General features: G+C 39.0%; 2 protein-coding genes and 1 long non-coding RNA gene across 4 annotated transcripts in view; 2 read left to right on the top strand and 1 right to left on the bottom strand.

Annotated features, from left to right (window-relative positions):
* The window catches only part of LOC134212420 (uncharacterized), a 243672-nt gene that overhangs the window by 53630 nt on the left and 166824 nt on the right, over nucleotides 1-23218 (top strand). The window lies entirely within an intron of this gene.
* The window catches only part of LOC134212419 (platelet-derived growth factor receptor beta), a 538624-nt gene that overhangs the window by 430564 nt on the left and 84842 nt on the right, over nucleotides 1-23218 (bottom strand). The window lies entirely within an intron of this gene.
* LOC134216541 (uncharacterized) lies at nucleotides 1267-2198 on the top strand. Its single transcript, XR_009980716.1, has 3 exons — nucleotides 1267-1356; nucleotides 1416-1481; nucleotides 1565-2198. It is a non-coding gene; the product is annotated as an uncharacterized LOC134216541 (long non-coding RNA).

The raw sequence follows: 23218 nt of genomic DNA, 5'->3' as shown, positions 1-23218 counted from the left end.
TAATATTTTTATATCTAATTATCCTTAATAAAATGGAAAACTGACCGCATCGCAAAACCCATGGCCATACTCAGTGGTAAATATCCTGTGATACTGGGATTATTGCCGGGAAGAACCGCTCCACCGAAATACAACCTTGCTTCTCGAAATCCCGTACGTGAATGGCCAAGAGACGCCAAACGCTGTGCGCACTCACTTAGAACCAATAACCCAGCCTTTAGTTGAAGATTATATTCAACGTCAGGGACACTTTCCGTATCCCACATTCTCCCTGTGCTCCTAGAAGAAAAAAATCGAAAGGTTTTCTTTTATCACTACACGTATAAATACTTCACTATACCCGGATAAAAATTTACAGTACCTTGTATGGTATGATCCATTGGAATACAATTGGTTGTATGGTAAATAATACAATTTATTGTACTATTATTGTAGATTTTCCACAACCATAAATCCTTTATTGTACTAACTTTAAAAATACAATAAATTGTAATGTGATATTTTATTGATTTATTATGTTGATGAATTAACAATTGAAAACAATAAAATAACAATAACTTTCATTTTTACATGAAAAAACGTTTTATTTTTAGGCAGAAGTGAATTATTACACGGCCCACAATATTCAGGAAAAGTTCCTTCCTGTCATAAATACCAATTAAATAATGCATGTGAGGCCGGGATGGGGTAAGAAACCCTATTTGCATTGTTAGAATTGTAAGTGGAGCAATAATTAATTGCAGAAGAATATCCGTAATGCATATCTGTGTTCATTGCGGATTTTAACTGTAACTGTTCGGTTCCAAATAAATAGCTTGCTGGCTCCACCGCAAGTCGATATCTCATGTCCCACCCTAATCTTAGAAACTGACAGCATCGAATGAATGTGAACACTGTTGGTCATTTGACATTTCCAATCCATTCCTTCGCATGAACACTTTTCGCACAGCGGACTCAAAGTGAGAAACACTGAAACAAAAATAATAATAAATTTGACAAATAGGGGTCACTAGTATGTGAAAATATGAATGTTCCTGCAGAGTAGGAGGAAACAAAATGTCAAACTTCGTAACTTTTACGAAGTTTGTTCTCCGTCTTCTCACGTTTTTCGATAAATACCCTCAGCCATCTTTAAGAAGCTCTTTTACTTTGACAACCTGAGAAGAAGTGAAGTGCGCGTCGTGTAATAATCGAAATTGTAAGGCTGAAATTATAGCCTATATTCCTTATTATTCTAAATTTTGTGTCTTTTTAGAAGAATCTCAGGGTCGCAAGTTAAAAGTATTAGATCAGCAAGTTAAGAGTCTAAGAAAAAAAATCACGGAAAGTGAAAAAAAAAGTAAAATCTATAGTACGGTTAGTGAATTATTGAAGATAAAACCTAACCTAATTTGTATGAAACAATTTTATTACAGGTTTTTTATGAGTCAATGTAAAAAGTGTTAAAATAGTGCGCGGATAAACGAATAGACAAGAAAAAGGTAAAGAAAAGAACATAAATGTTAAAACTAAATGAGAAAGCATAAATACGTCACATGGTAGGTGTACTAAGGCCCAATGGCAGGTCCACAATCAGGGCCTTTTTCTTCTCATTCGGAACAGGTTCCGATTATTTCGTTCGACCGTGTAAGGTACAACCAAAGCCAGTGGTTCCACAGCGTCGGCGCAAGGACTATGATTCCGATGGAATAACTCTCGATCTAGTGGAAGTGTAGTGATGATTTCCATTGTGGTGGTAAACGGCTGGGCGAAACAAAGTGTCCCGAAGAAACGGTCTGAAAACTCGCCGACCTTAATTTCGTTCTGGCCATGTTCGAATTTGGCGATCAGCAAAGGACCATCCGAGCAGAGTCACTGTTAGAAGCTTCGTTAGCCGACGCCTGCGGAGGCCATTTTGTTTCGGCCATGTTTGAATTCGACGATCATACAAGTACCATTCCAGCGGCGTTCTATTCGGCCGTGATAGGAGCGTTAACCCACCATCGGCCGTCAGTCATGTTCTTGCCCTCCCAAAATAAGACCATCATCGCTACCACCTCATCGACAAACTCTATCGCTACCACCGCATCGACAAGCTACCAAGCCATTCCGGATACAGGGCATGACGATGCCCTGGAAGCAAGTACCCTACCATTTGTGACGTCAGGTCAAGACTAGTCTAAGAGAGAACCCCCCCCCCCATGTGTAATAAAATTAAGATAAGAATAAGTTGAAATTATGATGGTAGATGTTTCTTTTAAAAACTACGCATCCTTGGAACAATAAGGTTTTTGATTTTCCGTCATTTCGTGCTTCAAGAGCAACCATGCCTCGTCCTCTTCGGTAAAACAGAGCTCAGCTTCTTTATGGCTTTTGAGCCAGTTATGCGTGAAGACTTTGCATGAACGTCTATTCATATTGATGTCACCTCACTGGGTGGGTAAGTGTTCATTTTCTTTGAGTTCCCTGGAGTGAATGAGTGATTCATGGAAATAATGGAAGTGAAAGGGTTTGTGCCGATTTATCGACCCTGTGTCTCCTTTCCCATCCTTGAGCAGCGAGCTTGTTTCATAACTTTTCTCCTAATATGGTTTGATTAAGTCCAAAGTTGGATTTTTTTTCTCGATTCTCCTGCGTGCAATAACGCTTTCGACCATCGACCAAATCACATCAGAGTTGCATTTTGTTGACCCAACTATTGGAATCTTATTTTATTTGATTTATACCCTTCATACCCTATACCTGGATATAATATTCATAACATATTTGCATACAATGTATTTATAATATATGAATTAATTTTCGCTTCACTATGAAAAGTATACGTTTTGCCTAATGGCAAAATGTATTACGATAAGCTTATACCTTTGATAAGCATCATAATTGAAAAAAAGCAGCATGGTACAGGAGCAACTTGGAGGATGGAATCGGTTGTTTTCGTCAACAGATCACAATTATTCAGCGGAGTGAACGTTTTTTATTTTGATTGGTTACTCATTACAGAATGGATAGAAAATATTTGTTTGTTCCAGCAACAGTTAAAGGTAATATACAGATATTTGTTTGCAATTTAATCATGTACCTATTAACGAACATTTGGATAATTTATAGCGAAATAAGGTGGTGCACTCCGGAGTCATCGCATACATTTATGCTTACTGCTCGAGAGAAAAAAGATACCGTTAATAGTTAGTACGCCCGACGACATAATGCCCAAGGTAAAATCTACATCTGACCCGCATTATGATTGCAGATTGTTTTCAAATGATTTAGGATGAAATAAGTGTTTAATGAAATAACAATTTTTAAACAAATAAAATATGTTTATTCTATAAGAGGTGAGCCAGCCCAGGGCTGCAAACCTCTATAATAAAGAAATAAAAAAAAAAAAAAAAAAAAAAATGTTTATTCTACTAATGCAAGTGCTTAATATTTCCGAGTGACCCGAAAATGAAAGAAAACAACGATATAAAATTAATGTAAGAACCTAATAATTTTGGGAGTCCCGTAGTTGGCTACACGTTCGCCTTACAAAACGGATGGTCATGGGTTCGATTCCCAGACTTTGTCACTTCAACCATGTCCACAACATATTACTGAAGATCACAATACATTGTGAGATAGTTTCGGGATATCCTGGGTCATCCAAACTGTCATGGAGTCCAGAACTTGCGATCGACAGCCACGACACAAGTATTTTCGTCACTCTAACCATGGATATGTATTAAACTATGTCCATATTTTTTTAAATAAAAATCAAGAGACATGGTGAGATGGCAAAGTGTCCTTGAGTTCAGAACTCATCCACCCAAACTGTCCTTGAGTCCAGAACTTGCGATCTACTGCCACGACACAAGCTTTTTGCGTCACTCCAAGCTTGGGTATATGATCAACCATGCCCGTAACACATTTCTGAAGATCCAAAGACATGCACAGAATGTTTTAGGATTTCCTGGGGCATCCAAAGTGTCCTTGAGTTCAGAACTTGCGATCTACAACCATAGCAGTGGATTTTCCGTCACTCAAAGCCGTAATGTACATTAATTTTTAATAATCACATTTAAATAGCAGCTTTGGAAAAATATTTCTTAGCAACTGTAGATCTGTAGCTCCGAATAAAAGTATAGTTTAGATGAGCTAGAATTTCCAAGCTATATAACGATGCCAGTAGAATTCAAGGAGATGTAATGGATAACCAGTACAACCTCCATGAGTCAATGTTCTGTGACTCGATATCGGAGTAGGCAAATTATTCCATGTTGAAAAATATTTTCTGGGTGACTGTGATGGTCTCTTCAAGCAGCTTTCCAAAGGTTTTCCATTCCACATCTCGATATTTCCATAAGTCGATAGTCCCTTCAATATCGACTCATGGAGGTTTGACTGTAGTAGAATGCGCACCAAAAGCTTAAGTAGTAAATAAAGCCACGGCTACAACTGTTGACTGCACCTCCAAGATAGTTTGGATGACTTGGAACATCTAAACTATCTGCCGATTTATTTTATACTTTCAGGAGATGTAACGGGTGTGGTTGAGCTCGTAACAGAATATAATGTAAGGAAAAAAGCTACTAAATGTTGATCGAACGTCACGAACATAAAAAGAGTGTGGATTACTCAGAATATCTCAGATCAATGATATCTCGGTGATCGCGCGACTGATGCAAACACGCCGTTCGGGAACGTGAACTCTGCACGTAACTCAAAGCACTGAATGACAAAAAACGCTAGTTTGCAAGTTTGAAATCGTTCATTTCATTTATTTAGTCTACATCTAAACAGTTCGCATCTCTCCATCCTCGGATACGACCCACGCTCGCCAAGTCGTTTTGCACCTGGTCTGCCCATCTCGCTCGCTGCGCTCCACGCCGTCTCGTACCTGCCGGATCGGAAGCGAACACCATCTTTGCAGGGTTGCTGTCCGGCATTCTTGCAACATGTCCTGCCCATCGTACCCTTCCGGCTTTAGCTACGTTCTGGATACTGGGTTCGCCGTAGAGTTGGGCGAGCTCGTGTTTCATTCTACGCCGCTACACAACGTTCTTGTGCAATGTTGAGCAACATGCACGAAAATCCATCACCTTGTCTTAGTCCCCGGCGCGATTCTTTATAAAAAAGACAGGGACACCGTCTTCGACCAGAAGTCGTACAGACTGAACACTTAACACCTAGCACGAGACAACGGACAGGACACATAACACCCAATGGACCAGTGGAGAATTTTTCTATCACGAAAAGTTTTCTCTTTGCCGGGGCGGAATCGAACCCACACTCCATAGCACATGCGTCTAGACAATTGACGTCGCTATCCACACGGCCACGAAGCCCACAACTGGAACACAACTGGAGTGTTCGCCCGAAATTTTCACACAGTTTTGCACACCATCTACCGTTGCTTTGATCAGTCTGGTAAGCTTCCCAGGGAAGCTGTCCATGTCTCGTCCATAATTTTCCATAGCTCTACGCGGTCTATACTGTCGTATGCCGCCTTGAAATCAACGAACAGATGATGCGTTGGGACCTGGCATTCACGGCATTTTTGAAGGATTAGCCGTACAGTAAAGATCTGGTCCGTTGTCGAGCGGCCGTCAACGAAGCCGGCTTGATAACTTCCCACGAACTCGTTCACTAATGGTGACAGACGACGGAAGATGATCTGGGATATCACTTTTTAGGCGGCATTAAGGATGGCGATCGTTCGAAAGTTCTCACACTCCAGTTTGTCGCCTTTCTTGTAGATGGGGCAAGGGTATGCGATAAGACACTTTTCCCTGACGAAACGAAACGAAACGAAATTCGAAACGAAACGAAACGAAAAATAGATTAACTTTCGAGACTTCGAAACGATACGAAATCAACGTCCATGTAATTCGAAATTTTTCGAAACGAAACGAAATTTTATTTTTTTTTCCGCGGAATTTTTATTGAATTGATTTTATATTATGTACACTCAAAGACTTACTTAAGACTTAAGACTTAAGACTTACATGAAAACATATGCGGATATTTTCTATCTAGTTTCAATTGTAGAAGATAAAGGATTTGTTAGTCATGGTACTCACCGTTCTCAATTCACTTCCAACAAACACGTAGATTTAAAGTGAATTGGCAATTCTATTTTGCGCGATATCGTGTTAGTGATAATAATTCCCGTCCACTAGAAATGAACGGGACCAAAAAACAGTAATGAAATATTAGTTCCATACTCAAAGACTTAGTTTTGTAAATTGTTCTCATGATGTTTCTGCACAATTCTTCATTGGCGATTGGTGCAAAATATAAATAAATACTTTCTGTCTGAGTACCCCACTCATGTATTTTGATTTCATTTTCTTTAAGTCAAATAATTGCTTTGCGACCAATGAAATTATAGTAACAGATGAAACAGTCTGTGATAAGCCGCCGTGTTCCCGTTTATCATTGGCGAAAAGGTAACACCCCAGAATTTGTTGTCTCGCTTTCAAAGGAATTCATCGTGGAGTGGGTGCTCCCGAATCTGATCAATTTTATATCAGTTCAGCTTTATATCAGTAAGTATGTAGGGGGAATGACGGCTTTGGCAGGTTTTGTTTTATTATTGGCAGGGGGTTTTTTATGTCTGACTGTGCTCAAATTTGGCCTAAACATTCTTTGCATATCAAAGAACATTGTGGCCAAATTTCATAAAATTTGGTCGACAAAAACCCCTGTCAATAATAGATCAAAACCTGCCAAAGCCGTCATTCCCCCTATGTATTTATATAAAAATATAGGAATTGTGCGATTTTTTTGTATTCCGATTGAAAAAATATATTTCATTTAAGACTTATGTGATTATGCTGAAGCATGCTTTATATTCATTCATGGTTTTATGGTATTGAGCTAAATCAAAACCAGAATACCCGAATATAGTGTACGTAGATAGAGAATTGATATTAGCACACATCTAAAATGCACAAAGATATGTCTATCAGATTGTGTTTCAGAAATCGCAGTTTTTTTTATTTTTTTTTTGGTTTGCCAGACGTGAAGAAATAACTTTTTCATACCAAAAATTATTACAAAAAGATTTAATTTCCTTCAATAATCAACCTTTTTATAGAAAGTTTGGAGACCCATAGTCTTATATACAATTAACTCGACGAACCAAGCTATTTCCTGTTTGTCCTTGTATATGTGTTTGTGCATATGATGCATGCAAAGATTGTTGTCAAATTTTCATTCTCAATCGACTCCAATTGAGTGCAAGAAACAGCTGCTATGGACAGTATGAGCCGCTCACGCCATTACAGTCAATTTAGGATTACGAGAGGAAAATTAGTATGATACTCATTATTATGAGATTATGAGATTATGAGGAATGCTCTGCATCTCCGTGAGTGCCACGAGAAAGGAATCTTAAGTTTGTTGAAAAAGTAATTCATGTGATACCACCTTGGTAAGCGACTAAATATTTATTGTAAACAAAGTTATTTTGAAAACTCGAAGACGAAAACCGTGTTTCAAATCAATCCAACGTAAAACCATGTGCTTCGTGTTAAGTTTTCAGGAATCACTCCACGACATTGCCTCTTTGACAAAGTTGTACTAATCTAATTCATATCTGATAATATTTACACTCTGAGCCTGACGTCTTAAATATTGAGTCGGATCGGATAACTTTTGAAAAAAAATGGTATAGAATAGTTAAAGATATTTTTCTTTTTCTGTTGGACATTTCTAACAAAATACCAAAGAAGTATTTGAACCGGTGTCAGCGAAAGTGGTACATGTCACTGAACAAATTTTCCAGGACGCATTTTTCCAAAAAAATCAAAGTTGCAATTTTCTGCAACTAAACTGTACCAACGTTATGACTGATGTACCCCTAAAGGTAGTAAAAAGAAATATGCGAAGTTTCTTGACAAATACCATATTGAAAATCAAAATAGGGCTAACATCTGTTGCGCATACTCATAACCGGCATAAGACCAGAACAGTGTCATGAGTTCTATCCAAACGTTTCTTTACATTACTGAATAAAAAAGTGGTACTTTCCATTTACATGCCACTAGAATGGATATATCGTCCTACTGGTTAGACGCTGAGACAGAGAGGTGTCACCAACGTTCCAGAATATAACAAAAATCAAGCTACTATTCTTTCAGCTCAGAAACTGAGAAAATTGTATATAAATAAAAATAAAAACAGCTTTACCTTATAAATTTTGGCTTTAAACGCAGTATGAGAACAGAATAAGTAAGAGAACTCGTATACTATAGAAAGCGTTCAACAATAAAAATAAGCTCTAACTGTAAACTTTTATTACATTAACTAGTTCAATGCTATCCATTTGAGTTAAAAATAGCTTTATCCTTATATAATTTGATCATCATGCATAGTTTAGAAGCGAAGTAGTTTTCTACCTGTGGAACTGGCATCAATAGTTCGGGTCTCAAAGAGGCTGAAGACCCTCCGTTTCATTCAATTCAAATCCAGCTGGATAGAAGATTATGAATGTGCATTTTAAGAAGATTTCGCAAATCAGAGTTTTCGTTTTTCAAAGGTGTGCATATAAGGACTTGCATAAGAGATAAGCTCCAAACCACCGGTACATGATTGCATTCAACAACTAAATTTTCTGAATAAATTTTTGTGATAGTGTAGTTTATTTCTTCTTTTTTGAAGGGTTATAACACTCGACCACTAAAAAGTTTCTGTATCGTTACGTTTACTCCTACCTGCTAATGTGTCACACCAGCAGATTTATGTGAACATAAATTGAATGAACGAAATTGCCATTGTGATATATCTCAGAAGTTAAAAAGTGCATATCTCCAGATTTAGTTGTCAAAAATCACTTTTTCGTTATTCCTTACAAGATCTTTGTAAACAGAAGCCGGTGGTGTTAAAACACAAAATCAGCGAAAATGGTTTATGTGCCTACCACTTTCGCTGGAACCGGCTCATTTGTCGACTCATAATGGGATTATGTAGTAGGCGTTAATAGAAAAAAAAATTAACATTAATTTTTGAAAACAGCTTTATGATTTTGTTCTGCGGCGCAGCCAAAAATTTTGATAATACACGACCGTACGAGACTGTATGGTTTTAGTCTAAATTTGTTTCGATATTCCGCGGAATTCCGTAAAATTTCGTTTTAAGCTAGTTTTTTCAGGCGAAATTTTTGTAATTTTACGAAACGAAACGAAATCAAGAAATTTGATTTCGCCATGCTCAAATTCCGCGAAATTCCGCGGAATTTCGTTTCGAACCACCTGAAACGAATTTTTTCGAAATACCGCATATGCTTACATATAACCCCTTACTTCCACTCCTCCGGTAGCTGTTCGGTTTCTCAGATGCTGACTATCAGTTTGTGCAGGCAAGTGGCCAGCTTTTCCGGGCCCATCTTGATGAGCTCAGCTCCGATACCATAACCCAAAACAATTCTGTGTGACATTCTTTGTATTAAGCATTTTGTATCAAATCTCGCATTCAAACCGATCAGATAATGTCATACTTGTTAATACATCTCATTGCATTAAGTCGGTTTATTTGGTTTCGATCAATACATCCAAACGAATCTCGTTGGCTCCTCCTAGAACAAGTATATGAATCGTGTACAGCAATATGACTTTAACCCACACAGTCTTCCTGATTCCATTTAGCTTAATAACGGAAAAGGACACAAATATGCATGATGCTTATTCCATACTCGTATCATTCATTGCTATCCCTGTTACCCTTCCACTTGTCACATCCGCATAGCATGAAACGTGGATTATGATTGCCTTTGGGCACATCGTTCCTCATTTGGTAAATAGTCCAGATGGTTGGCGCGTCAGTCAAGATGTGCTAATGGTGGAGGGTCCGGGTTCGATTCCCGTCTTTGACCGAATTTTTTTGTATGGTTGCTGAGGTTGTCGAAGTATACAGCATTGCACTCCTCGATGGGGGAGTGTAAAATTAGATTCAATGTAAACACTAACACATAACCAGTTCTTATTTTCTCGTGGCCGGAGACCTAATGCAAGGGCCTGCCGTTTACTTAATACAATCTGAGCATTTGTCGCAAATTATGGCAAACTGTACACGAAACTAATGCGAGATTGCAATTAAATGTTGCAATCTCTGGTTGGGTGATCCTTACCAGCTGCTTTATTGGTCATTAGCTGTTGGATGGCATACTTAACTTCCCTCAAGGTGGGGGCTAGTTGGCTTCCATCGTCCGCTGAACTGACGTAGTCATCTCCTCTGCTGCCTTGACTTTCACTGCCTGTACTCTCAGCGCCATTTAAATGTTTCTCGTAGTGCTGCTTCCACTTTTTGATCACCACACGTTCGCCCGTAAAGATGCTTACATCCTTATACCTGCACATTTCGGCTCGCGGCACGAAATCTTTGCGGGAAGCGTTGAGCTTATGATAAAACTTACGTGTTTCTTGAGAATGGCACAGCTGTTACATCTCCTCGCACTCCGCTTCTTCGGCGGCGTTTCTTCTCTTGAAAAAAGCGGGTCTGCTGTCTCCGCTTCCGTCTATAACGTTCCACGTTCTGCCGGGTACCTAGCTGCAGCGCGATTGCCCGCGCTGCGTCCTTCTCCTCCAGAATCTGTCTGCACTCTTCGTCAAACCAATAGTTCCGTCGACTTCGTCCCACATACCCGACGTTGTTCTCCGCTGCGTCGTTAACCCTTTTGTTACCGACAGGGTATTCGGGTACCTTTTTCGTTTTCAAGTGAAATTTTTTTAGGGTTCTAAACATCGCAGGAAATTGAAACTCCGTGACATCTTCAAACTCGGCAAAATTAAGGTTTGGGTGGTTTGAAAATGAAAATCCAGTAAGGGGGGGGGGGGGTTAGGGAGTGGCTTCTGAATATTTTTACCCCGTAACTTACCGACAGGGTACCCGGGTACCCACGTTTTGGTATGACCATTACTTCGTTAGTTTTCAACCGATTTGGACGATTCCGTTTGCTATGGATTAAGAAATTCATCCTCTATCCGCACCATGTCACATAGGACCGATCCGATTACCTGGTTACCGGAGTTTCGGATTTGCTAGACTATGTCTCAAAAATGGAGAAGTTGATCTTATAGAATCCAAATGATGATTTCTTGTATCCTGAGTCCAGACCAGTTTCGCAGAAAACTCGAGGATTATGACTTCCCAACGTATTAGGACCATGTGATCATATGGACTCGGAACGGACATCCCGGAATAGGTGCCCATGGGCCCTATAGTGGCCGCAAATTCATTCCTGGCAATATGGGTATCAAAATTCTTGAAATTGTTTCGGAAACATGTTATTCATATAGTTGACACCAAATGATGGATATGAACCGGAACGGTCATTCTGGAACAGGTTCCCGGAGGGTCCGTAGGGGCCAAAAACTCATTTAGAATAAACTCTGGCAATATGGGTATCAAAATTCTTGGAATTGTTCCTGAAACATGTTTTCCATGTAGTTGAGACCATAAGACGGATAACAGCTGGAACGGTCATCCTGGAATAGGTTCCCGGAGGGTCCGTAGGGGCTGTTGGTTCAACCAACTGAATCGAAACGACGTCACGAACTTTTAAACTTCTTTATATTGCGAGGTTAAAGTTTCCTGGAGTATAAATACGTTATTAGATATATTACTCCGAGTTGTTATGCTTTGACCTACGTTTTATGCGTTTATTGGCTACGCTTTAGTTTCGCTACAGGCAAACACTGGGTCTATACGTACTATGTGAACTACTAAATTATAAAAAAAAACAAGTTAGCATATCAGGGGAATTGTGAGTATCCATGTGTGATTACCCTCAATGTATGGTTATGTAGCATACGATGGAGAAAAGCAAATCAGATGCAAACCTTAGATCTATAAACCTGAGAGAGGGATTAGCATGATTCAGGGAAAATTCACTCGAATTCACAATTCTGTCTCACCTAATAAATTTAGCTGAAATATTATCAAGCAATATGCGATAAATGCAATGGAAAGTTATAATATAGAAATCACGTTGATCAATAATTCTTCTGTGATCGTGCTTCACCTCAATGACGTTCGAGCTGTCACGTCCCTGTCACTTATTGACGGCTGTCACTTCCGCGGTATGTGCAGGGTGCTGGCTGAGCGACATCGTAAGGGCGTTCGCAACAGGGGCCAAAGACTCATTCAGAATAAACCCTGGCAATATGGGTATCAAAATTTTTGGAATTGTTCCTGAAACATGTTTTCCATGTAGTTGATACCATAGGTTGGATATGAATCGGAACGGTCATTCTGGAACAGGTTCCTGGAGGGCCCGTAGTAGACAAAAACTCATTTTGAATAAACCCTAGCAATATGGGTATCAAAATTCTTGGAATTGTGCCGGAAACATGTTTTCCATTTCAGCCGAAATGGTCATTCTTGAACAGTTTCTCGGAGGGCCTAAAGTGACCATAAATTCGTTTAAAATAAACCCTGGCAATATGAGAATCAAAATTCTTGGAATTGTTCCTGAAACATGTTATTCATGTAGTTGAGACCATAGGATGAATATGAACCGGAACAGTCATTCTGGAACATGTTCCCGGAGGGCTCGTAGGGGCCAAAAACTCATTTGGAATAAACCCTGGCAATATGGGTATCAAAACTCTTAGAATTGTTTCGGAAATATGTTATCAATAAAGTTGAAACCCTAGGATGGATATCAACCGGAACAGTCATCCTAGAACAAGTTCCTGGAAGGCCTTTAGTGGCCACAAACTCATTTAGAAGACACCCTGGAATCAAAATTCTTGGAATATTTTCGGAAACATGTTTTTCCAAGAATATGGGACTGATGTTGGGTCATCAGGATAATGCCCGTTAGGCCGAATGGTTATTGGGTCGAATGACAAGTGAGGAGTGAATAGTGAGAAGTGAGCAGTGAGAAGTGGAAAGTAAAAAGTGGAAAGAGAAAAGTGAAAAGTGAAATGAAAGAAATGAGAAGAGAGAAGTGAAAAGTTACACAGTGTCGACCCGATTTATCTTCTTCCGACTTTATCACATTTTTGACCCGATTTTATCACGTCCCGCTTTTGTCACATTTTTGACCCATTATGTCGCCATAAAAAAATTTGAAAATTTTAGTCTTTCTTTTTATTTTTGTAAATTATTCTGCAAACACCAATGATACTTACAGTGCCTGTGGTTCATTATAAATCATTTCTGAGTACCTGTCAAGAATTTTCAAGTCTTTTTGATAAGAAATAACGGAAAAAGCAGATAGCAAGAGTTTCTTCTAAATGAGGGGCCCCACGGAAACCTGTTTGAGAATGACCGGTCCTTTGTCAAACCATCTTATGGTCTAATAACCCAAAAGATCATGCTTCCGAGACAATTTCATGAATTTGGATACCCATCCATTGCCAAACCATCCTATGGTCCAATTACTTATCAGATCATGCTTCCGAAACAATTTCATGAATTTTGATACCCATATTGCCAGAATGAGTTTGTGGCCACTTTAGGCCCGACGGGAACCTGTTTCAGGAATAACCGTTCCGGGATTTAATCATAAGATGGTCCTGTAACATAGTTAAGTTATATTCTTTAAATTTCCACCGAAGTTTATTAGTCATCGACGCAAAAAATCTTCATTTGGTTGAATATATATCTTTAATTTATGCATACTTTGGGACTTGGCCCAGTTAGTCCGGAATTCCGGTAACCAGGTAATTCGAATCGGTTCTATGTAACATGTATCGAATAGCAGGTAAGCTCCTGCATCCGTAGCAACCAAAATCGTCAAATTCGGTGAAACCCTGACAATGTTATGATCATTTTAAACCCGTGGGTACCCGGGTACCCTGTCGGTAACGTAAGGGTGTTTTTTTGTCGGTAACAAAAGGGTTAATGGCTGCATTGACTGTATTCCAGCAGTCTTCAAGAGGGACCCCATCGAACTCACCCTTTTCCGGCAACGCAGCCTCGAGATGCTGCGCGTATCCAGTTTGGACATCAGGTTGCTTCAGTCAGTCTAGGTCCTACCGCGGCGGTCCTCGGTACCGAACATTGTTGATGACGGATAGTTTTGGGCGCAGTTTAACCATCACCAGATAGTGATCAGAGTCGATGTTAGCGCCACAATATGTCCTGACGTCGATAATGTCGGAGAAGTGCCGTCCATCAATCAGAACGTGGTCAATTTGTGATTCTGTCTGCAGTGGTGATCGCCAGGTGTACCGATACGGGAGGCTGTGTTGGAAGTAGGTACTGCGAATGGCCTTATACTTGGAGGCAGCGAAATCAATTAGTCGTATAGGCCGTTTTCGTTCGTCAGCCGGTGAGCGCTGAACTTTCCAATAGTCGGTCTAAACTCCTCCTCTTAGCCAACCTGAGCGTTCAGATCTCCTATGATGATTTTGACGTCGTGGCTTGAGCAGCTGTCGTACTCACGTTCCAGCTGCGCGTAGAATGCGTCCTTATCATCATCAGTGTTTCCGGAGTATGGGCTATGGACGTTGATTATGCTGAAGTTGAAGAACCGACCTTTGATCCTCAACTTGCACATTCTTGAGATCGTAGATTCTGTGCTAAAATACAGGATGACCTAGAATTTTCCACGTATCGAAACTTTGAGCCAAAGGACCTGCTAGGAGCTATGATGGATATAACTGAATGCATATTGAAGCTTTGAGTACTGAAAAAAGGCTTTCTTGTAGTTGTAGATCACAAGTCCCGAACTCAAGGACAGTTTGGATGATCTTTTGCCCTTCCAGGAGCTGTAATGGATATAACTGAATGTATATTGAAGCTTTCAGGACCAAACAAAAAACTTTCTTGTAGCTGTAGATTACAAGTCCCGAACTCAACGATAGTTTGGATGACCCAGTATTAGGGTGGCTCAAATTAATATGGGAAAAACTTTTTACAATTTTTTTGATGGGCCGCCCTTTTATTCGGTTCTATTTGATGCCTTGATGCTCTGAACATAATTTCAGCCAAATCGGTCAACGTTTGGGCGGTGCTAAACTCGATGGAAGTGTATACGCTAAAATGTATGCAGAAAAATCCAAAAACAGTGAATCGCAGTTGGACGGCACAACTTACGATGAAGAACTATGATACTCATTCAGATCTTGAAGAATTTAATACAGACTGTTATGCAGAAACCGCAAGAAGATTAGAGTTTGCCCGGCTAAGTTATTAGCATTTCTCTGAAGTGGGGTTTGATCATGTTTCGTTTCTTTTACCCTTGAAAAGAAATAAATTCAACAACACTCCAGTAAAATGCTAATATCTTTGCCTAATAAACTCTAATCTTCTCGCGGTTTTCAGCATAACATTCGGCATTTAATCATACAAGAACTGAATGAGTATCATGGTTCTTGATGGTAAATTGTGCCGTCCAACTGCAAATCACTGTTTTTGGATGTTTCTGCATACATTTTTCCATATAAACTTCCAACGAGTTTAGTACCGCCCAAACATTATACCCCATGGGCCTGAAAGGGTTAAAGGTTTCGCCAAGGACGCTTACGCTACGGCTCTGCTAACATGCTGTGGTTGAGGACATTTCGACACGGTTGTTTCATAAGGGCCAATGTCGCAAACGTAAACAATGCCTTTTCCTGCAAATTCCTCAACAACTAGGACCGCTACCAGTTAACAACCACTTGGAACTGGTGGCGCTCCGCGCCTTCTTTCGAGCAGAAGTGGAAAATACCGCCAGAAGTCTCTAATCTTCCTGAAATCAGCAGAAGAAGTCAATGTTTACGTTTGCGACTTTCGCCCTTTTGAAACAACAATGTCGATTTATCGTTGTAAATCTTCAAGTATTGAAGCTCTGATCAAAATTATTATTATTATATTATTTGAATATTAATAGCATAGCATAGGTGATTGCACAAATCGCTATACAATGCTCAATTGAGCAATCTTCCGTAAATAAAAGCCGTAAAAAAGGCAATTATAATGTGCTACTTCAAATGAAAATCGTAAGCTGTATTTTGGCAACGAGTGCTACAAATATTATCCGAAAAAGTGTTGGTTAATTGTGTCGCTATACTTATCAAAATTGTGAATTCAATATGAATGTTTAAATAGTGTGATGTTTATCGATTCATATAATGTATAGGTAAATCCATTCGGAAAATCACTTTATTGGGCAACAGAAAAAACTCTACCACAACCTGCTTGCTCAAGTCGCTCTTTAATTCCGAGTCAAAGTCATTTACCACGCAAGTTTATTGCGTTTAACAAATATACATGATACACTCTTTTAAATAAGCTGTAATAAATATCTCTCTACAAATCGATGTAATTATCGCTGATTTGTTGATTAATTTGCGTGATGAGCCAACGTTACATCCCAGGCTAGCATTGCCTCCCGTTACCCTACCACGTAATCGCGAGCAGTTTATTACGCACTGTTGTGCTGCTTGGTTGTAGTGATTCCTAGGGAAAGTTCGCTCTTGAACTAAACGTCAATGCATTGCCATGTCTCTGAAAAGCATCTCGAAGAACTTCGAGCACACATTCATGGTAAATCATAAGATGCTTACAAACTTTGAGAGCTTTAATAATACACATGACGAGACGATTGCTCACGACGAAGAAATACTCACCAACATTGAGCGGGACATCATCAATGCCACAAACAACAGCTGCACGTACGCCACGGAAACCAAGAACAAGCTCTCAGTATTTTTGGACACACGTCCTTTGAACGACTTAAGGTGATTATACAATAAAGCCAGAAATCGGCCATTTTGTAAACCACGTGCTTTTCCAATATTTTTTTCAAGAGCACGAGATGAAAGAACCATAACGCGTATGGGGCTGAAATAATGTAAAATCGTTTACTTAGTTATGCTGAACAATCATAATTTGAGTTTCGGCACTGTACGAAAACTCTTACGCCAGATTTGGGCTTTTTAAAATGTATGTAGATAAACGTGTGGTGAATTTGAAATTCACCACGGGCCTCATTATATAATCACCTTAATCCTCTAACGCCTACCAAGACCGCCTTTAGACGGGGATCTTTGATTTTTTTTTAAATTTCAATTCTTCAGATTTCGGAAAGTTTTCAACGTCGACCAATAATATAAGATTTTATGCATATTTAAATGTGGTTTAAAGTTGATTTTAAAAATTCTACACATTTATGAAAAATCATCGAAATTTGAGCATTTTTTTTGTTCTTTTGTGTTTTTTCTCGTATACCTTTGAAGAGTGAAATTTTTGTGGTTTAGCCTTTTTTCAATAAAAGGGTAGTGTTTGATACACATAGGGAAGCTGTTCAGATTTCCATCTCACTGAACATATATTCATCTCATCGCAAAACAAAGAAATACAACACCAATCTTGTTGCTTCGTTTTGCTAGCCCGCGTGCTCACTGGTGAAAAAAATCACAAAAATAAGAAACAAACCAAATTCTTTTTCATTGCTTTGTTTTTGATGGGATGGAAATAGGAACTATGGGATGAAGTGCCGAACCGTTCCCCTATTTATATTACTTCTAACACGAAACAAAATTAAACTTGAAAATTTAAAGACTGCATTAAATTAGCATTGAATGTGAATTTTCCAGGGGTCTGCCAAGCGGCCATGTTTCTGATGCCAGCATCAAAATCATCGATTAATTTAATACGAAGTCGTAATCATAATCGTTGAAACCTGCCATTGAAAATATATTTTAAATATCACAATATTTTGGCGAAGTAGAGCTCTTTGAGCCGATTGAAATATGAAAATTTATTAAAGACATCAATGTTCTTGTTGAAATACACCTCGCATTCATATTTCGCACAAGTTCTTGAAAATGATGAAAATAATTTCGTCTATTTGTAAAAATCACTTCGGAATAGTGGTTTGTTTACAAAATAGAATTGTCAGTGGAAACCCAATAACAATAGAACAATGGGAAACTCAAAGATGTTGGCTATTGTCAAACTTAGAGGGTAGGATTGGGGTTGCCAGATACCTGGAATTTTCAAACTTTCAATATGTTGATTAATAAAACAAAATGTATAAAGATTAATTAAACAGAATTCTAAAAAATCAAAATGCGAAATTGATGTAGGTAATCGTTATTTAAAAATTTTAATTGGTCGAAACGTGTTTTTTCGTTTTGAGCGAAAACAAAAATTGTAGAGGGATGAAAGTGGATACTTCGGTTAAGTCAGCAACAACAGCAGGAGCACCCGAGCAGGCCTAGCCTTGCATAAGAGGTAAAATACCAGAAACTTATATGCAGAATACTTGAGGCATAACATGCTTAGATATTTCAATACCAAACGAATAATAACTGGTGGTTATGCATTTGGTATAGAAATTCAATATAATAACTGAGTATGTATGGCTTAAGTTTTGTGCATATTAGTTTTTGGTATTATTCCTTTGGTATTTTACCTCTTATGCAGGGCTAGTTTATAACAGAGTATGGTATCAATAACAGAATTATGCAGGTATTATTGAGCTAATTTCTTCTGTTCGGCCAGAGGCCACGAAAACAACAACAAAATCAATTGACCTTATTTCACAATTAATTAATAAACTGTGAAACGATCTGTATTGATGCCTGCTGCACATTTCAATGAATGAAAATAATCTGGATGTACTATTGGAAGAGATGAAACATATTGCCGTTGCTGTTTCCAACATAAGTAACAATACATGTATAGGCAAAAATTCACCCCCGTTAACACAACACTATGGCAGACGCGTTAGATGAGCAGCAACAGTAACAACAATCAGACAAACTTCCTCAGGGCCTTTTACGAACTCTGCTTCTGGTTGGAGTCTACTGGGAAACAAGAAAGTATGGAGCCGAGACTGGTCGGATGACTAAGTTTATTCTCTGTATAGCCCTACGTTTGTTCGGCTTATCTCGAGGCTAATCCTTACTGCTGAGATCGCGGTTAGATGCATATTCCACTTCCCACACTGGATTTATCATAAGCGAATCATTTATAATGAAATATTTTCACAAGTTTATGATTCAATTCACTTCCCGAGCAGGAGCGACGACCTCGATAACAGAAATTAGTATGATTTAGCCTTGCATAAGAGGTAAAATACCAAAAACAACCAAACCTTAAATGCAGAATACTTGAGGCATACCATGCTTAGGTATTTCAATACCAAACGAATAATAATTGGTTATGCATTTGGTATTGAAATTCAATTTAATAACTGAGTTTGTTATGGCTTAAGTATTGTGTATATTAGTTTTTGGTATTATTCCGTTGGTATTTTACCTCTTATGCAGGGCTAGTTCATAACAGAGTATGGTATCAATAACAGAATTAAGTATTATTGAGCCAATTTCTCCTGCTCGGGTTACCAGTTTTATCCATGTTCCTAATTTGGCCAGCTTCTCGCATAACTCCGAAAAAAAGCAATTTTCCGGGGTTTTATTAGCTCCAACAGGAAATATAAACCATGTGCTTCTTCGCGGTTGGAACTGTTTGATAATTTTTGGATAATATACATTTTTCAGGTTTAGCTAAATTAGGCACTAATGTAGCCAAAACCAGTATAGGGTTTCTTACCCCATTCCCGGCCTAACATGCGTACGACTGCATTATTTAATTGATATTTATGACAGAAAGCAACTTTTTCTGAAATTTGTAGGCTGTATAATACTGCATTGGGGTTCAGTTCTGCTTAAAAAATAGCTATTCGTGCTAAATATCGTTCAAAGAAGCTTTTATTTGATTTAAATTAACGAGGTGCAGCACTCATTTCAGTCATAGCGATTCCCAATCCGGCATACAAAAAACCAATTCCCGGCCTAAGCAAAATTTCACTCAATCTCTCAACATTTTACTCTCATTCTCTCTCGGGACGGTAGAAAATGCGATGTAAACAAAAATATGCACGTTCCACGACAACAAGATGCCAGATGGTATTATTCATAATCATTTTTATTTGGTTGAGAAGATACATAAACTCATCCAAATTTCTTCCAAATACTTTAAAACAATATTTATTCCACCTTTTAAAATCGAGAGAACTATAAATAACATGACAACGTCAACATATTAGACAATTTTCCTATTAACGATGAAGGATCATTTTTATAATCCTGGCCTTTTGGCAGCACGGTGCGGCTAGAAGTTCTTGGGCCGAGGTGAATTTTTGTTCGGTTTGTGAATACATTTTAAAATGTATTCTAGTATGTTTAAATAAGTTCTAGTGAAACGAATAAATAAGAATAATTGAAGTGCGGGTGTTTAGAATTACGGTGTGGTGATTAACAGCTTCATGCAATGGTTGTATCGAGCACTGTGACGATTTTCAGGTAGGTGTTTATTCGATAATACCGTTTTGTAAAAGTGGAAAGAATCACTCCGGCTCAGTGGTGTGGCATCGGAGAGTGAAATTTTGAATTCTACATTTTTATTTTCTACAATCAATCAATCAATTAGGAGTAAAACAAGTGATAGAAAAATATTGAGTATTGTGAAAAATAAATGGGAGACTTTTTAAAAATTATCAACCATAAACCTACGACTTCCAAACAGTTTAAATCATTAGTTTTCTGTGCAGTGAGCCGGGAACCGGGTCCATAGGCCCAAGTAGTGATTTACCCTACTTACATTAAATATTTTCCATTTCTAGTTGTTGTATTATTTATTTATTCATTAATTTTTACTTTTATTTTCATATTTTGAATAATAGAGGACGAGTTCGGTATTTTAATGACCATCGCTTCTGCGTTATAAGTGGGTTCAATCCCAGGCTGGTTCCTTTCCTTAGTTCTTTCTGTGTTTTATGTTCAATAGTGGACCCCTTAGTAGCGGAATTTTGGTCTTCCTGCCATAAGGAGTAGAAATTTCAACATAATTATTCCGCATGACATCTAATACCAAGTTCTGCATCTCCTCTCTACGATACATAGATAAAACACTTAAATATACGACGTTATTCGTTGAAATTAAAATTTCATGTCTTACTGAATTCGCCCTACTGTAGACCCCCTGGGGGTCCATGATAGAAAACTGCATCCCTATAGTCGACACTTCATTTGATTTTGATGTTCCGTTTCGGGACTTTCTTCTTCCCTATTATGGACCCCCAGAATATTCCTATAATGGACACTCTCGTGTTTATTTTCTACAAAATTTTGAAAAAAAAACGTCTAAGTTAACTTTTCATAGCATTTCCAATGCATGTAATCAATTTATAGGTAGGTTCTCCCGATGGAATTTCATAGCAAAATGTTTACATTGTGTTGTAGTTATGCAAAAATCGTTGAGGGTCCCCTATTGTATGTATGTATGCATGTAGTAAGCCACCATCCTAGCTGGAGTCTTGCTCTGCATGCGGTTGCACTTAACAGTAAGGTCAAATCCTAATATCATTTTGAATTCAACATATTGATGTATGGTGGTTTACCTGTAACTGACACTTACACGAAACCAAAATGAGAATCTCCTTCCAGCAAAATGATCCAACAAATATAATAATGAAATTTGCAATACTTGTCAAGCTTTCCACGGAATTATTTGTTCGGAGAAGGGCGCGTGAACTGGTTAACAACTGTTGGAGATAAAAGTTATAGACGCGAACGACTAATACTTTCCTTCCATGACTCCGATTGGCTACCACTTCATTGTCCAGAGTTGTAACTTCATTGATGTCCTGATGCCCCCTCCCAACCCCATCGCATATATTTATAGTCAAAACAGTAATATTGTAAGGAAAATGTATGCATGTATAGAGAATATATGAAATAGTGATCTGGCCAAGGATCTGGCAAATAATCCTACTGTAAGCTACTGTTCTCCGATACTGCTTTATGATATATAACAACTATAAACAATAAATAGAATTAGAAAACACGGCAAATGCTGGGAATGCGTACTATTGGCGCTTCACGTACTTGAAGGAATTAAATAGACCCTTTTTCACGGTCCTTAGCCTCTTACTAGCAACTCCTATCCCTCCCTACCTCTTCGTGGTGCTGGCCGGGATACGAGCAACCTTAGGGAAGATTGGGTAATCAACCCCAGTGGAACTATGTTCGTATGCTGACACCTCCTCTTCGGAGGTGCAAATCTTACTGAGCGTCTGTTCTCCATGTCAGGATCGGCTCACAACAGCGTCTGTTCTCCATGTTAGGGGCGAGGGACCGAAAGCCAGCGAGGGACTCTAAGTGAAACTGTGCACCATGGTCCACATGGCATTACATCCCCACGCTGGGACAGAGCCGCCTCGCAGCTTAGTGTTCATTAAGCACTTCCACAGTTATTAACTGCGAGGTTTCTAAGCCAGGTTACCATTTTTGCATTTGTATATCATGAGACTAACACGATGATACTTTTATGCCCAGGAAAGTCGAAACAATTTCCAATCCGAAAATTGCCTAGACCGGCACCGGGAATCGAACCCAGCCACCCTCAGCATGGTCTTGCTTTGTAGCCGCGCGTCTTACCGCACGGCTAAGGAGGGCCCCAATGGTTCACTGGGAATAAGGAAAAATGGTCCTCCGAAAATTTAGTACTGGTGATCTCATTTGTTAGGACATACTGGCGCCTGCCACGTCAGAATGCAATTCAATGTAGGGAAGGGGGAAGAAATGATGATGCAATCATTCGCCCACTGCAAATTTGAAATTTTTGGGTTAGGTTCGAGAGGCAGAGGTCCGTCTTGGTTAACGAGCTGCCAATGTGATTGATAGGAGAAACCAACTGATGGAATTTCTAATTGGATGTAGAAAACGAGCTCTATAGTTCATTTCCAATTCTAGCAGATTACTGTTATAATACTCAAGTTGAAGATATAGGAATAGTATTGGAAACGGTATGGAAGTCCAGCGATTGCTATAACATGAGAAATATAGAGAAAGACACAAAGTAGGAGAATGTAACTGCCTGGGATTGAACCCACAACCTCCTGCGTATGAGGCAGTAGCAGTAGCCATATTACTACCAATCCCACTTTCCACTGCGACGAAAAGGGACTAGCGATTGGAAACTCGGTTCGTGGAATTGTAAATCTTTTAACTTCATCGGAAGCACACGCATACTCGCCGATGTGCTCAAGGACCGTGTATTCGGCATCGTAGCGCTGCAGGAGGTTTGTTGGAAGGGATCAATGGTGCGAACGTTTAGAGGTAATCATACCATCTACCAGAGCTGCGGCAACACACACGAGCTGGGAACAGCTTTCATAGTGATGGGCGATATGCAAAGGCGCGTGATCGGGTGGTGGCCGATCAACGAGAGAATGTGCAGGTTGAGGATCAAAGGCCGGTTCTTCAACTTCAGCATAATCAACGTACAAAGCCCACACTCCGGAAGCACT

Source organism: Armigeres subalbatus, chromosome 2 (assembly GCF_024139115.2).
Source record: "Armigeres subalbatus isolate Guangzhou_Male chromosome 2, GZ_Asu_2, whole genome shotgun sequence".
Lineage (NCBI taxonomy): Eukaryota > Metazoa > Arthropoda > Insecta > Diptera > Culicidae > Armigeres > Armigeres subalbatus.
The sequence above is the reverse complement of the archived record's forward strand: the minus strand, read 5'-3'. Positions and strand labels throughout refer to the sequence as shown.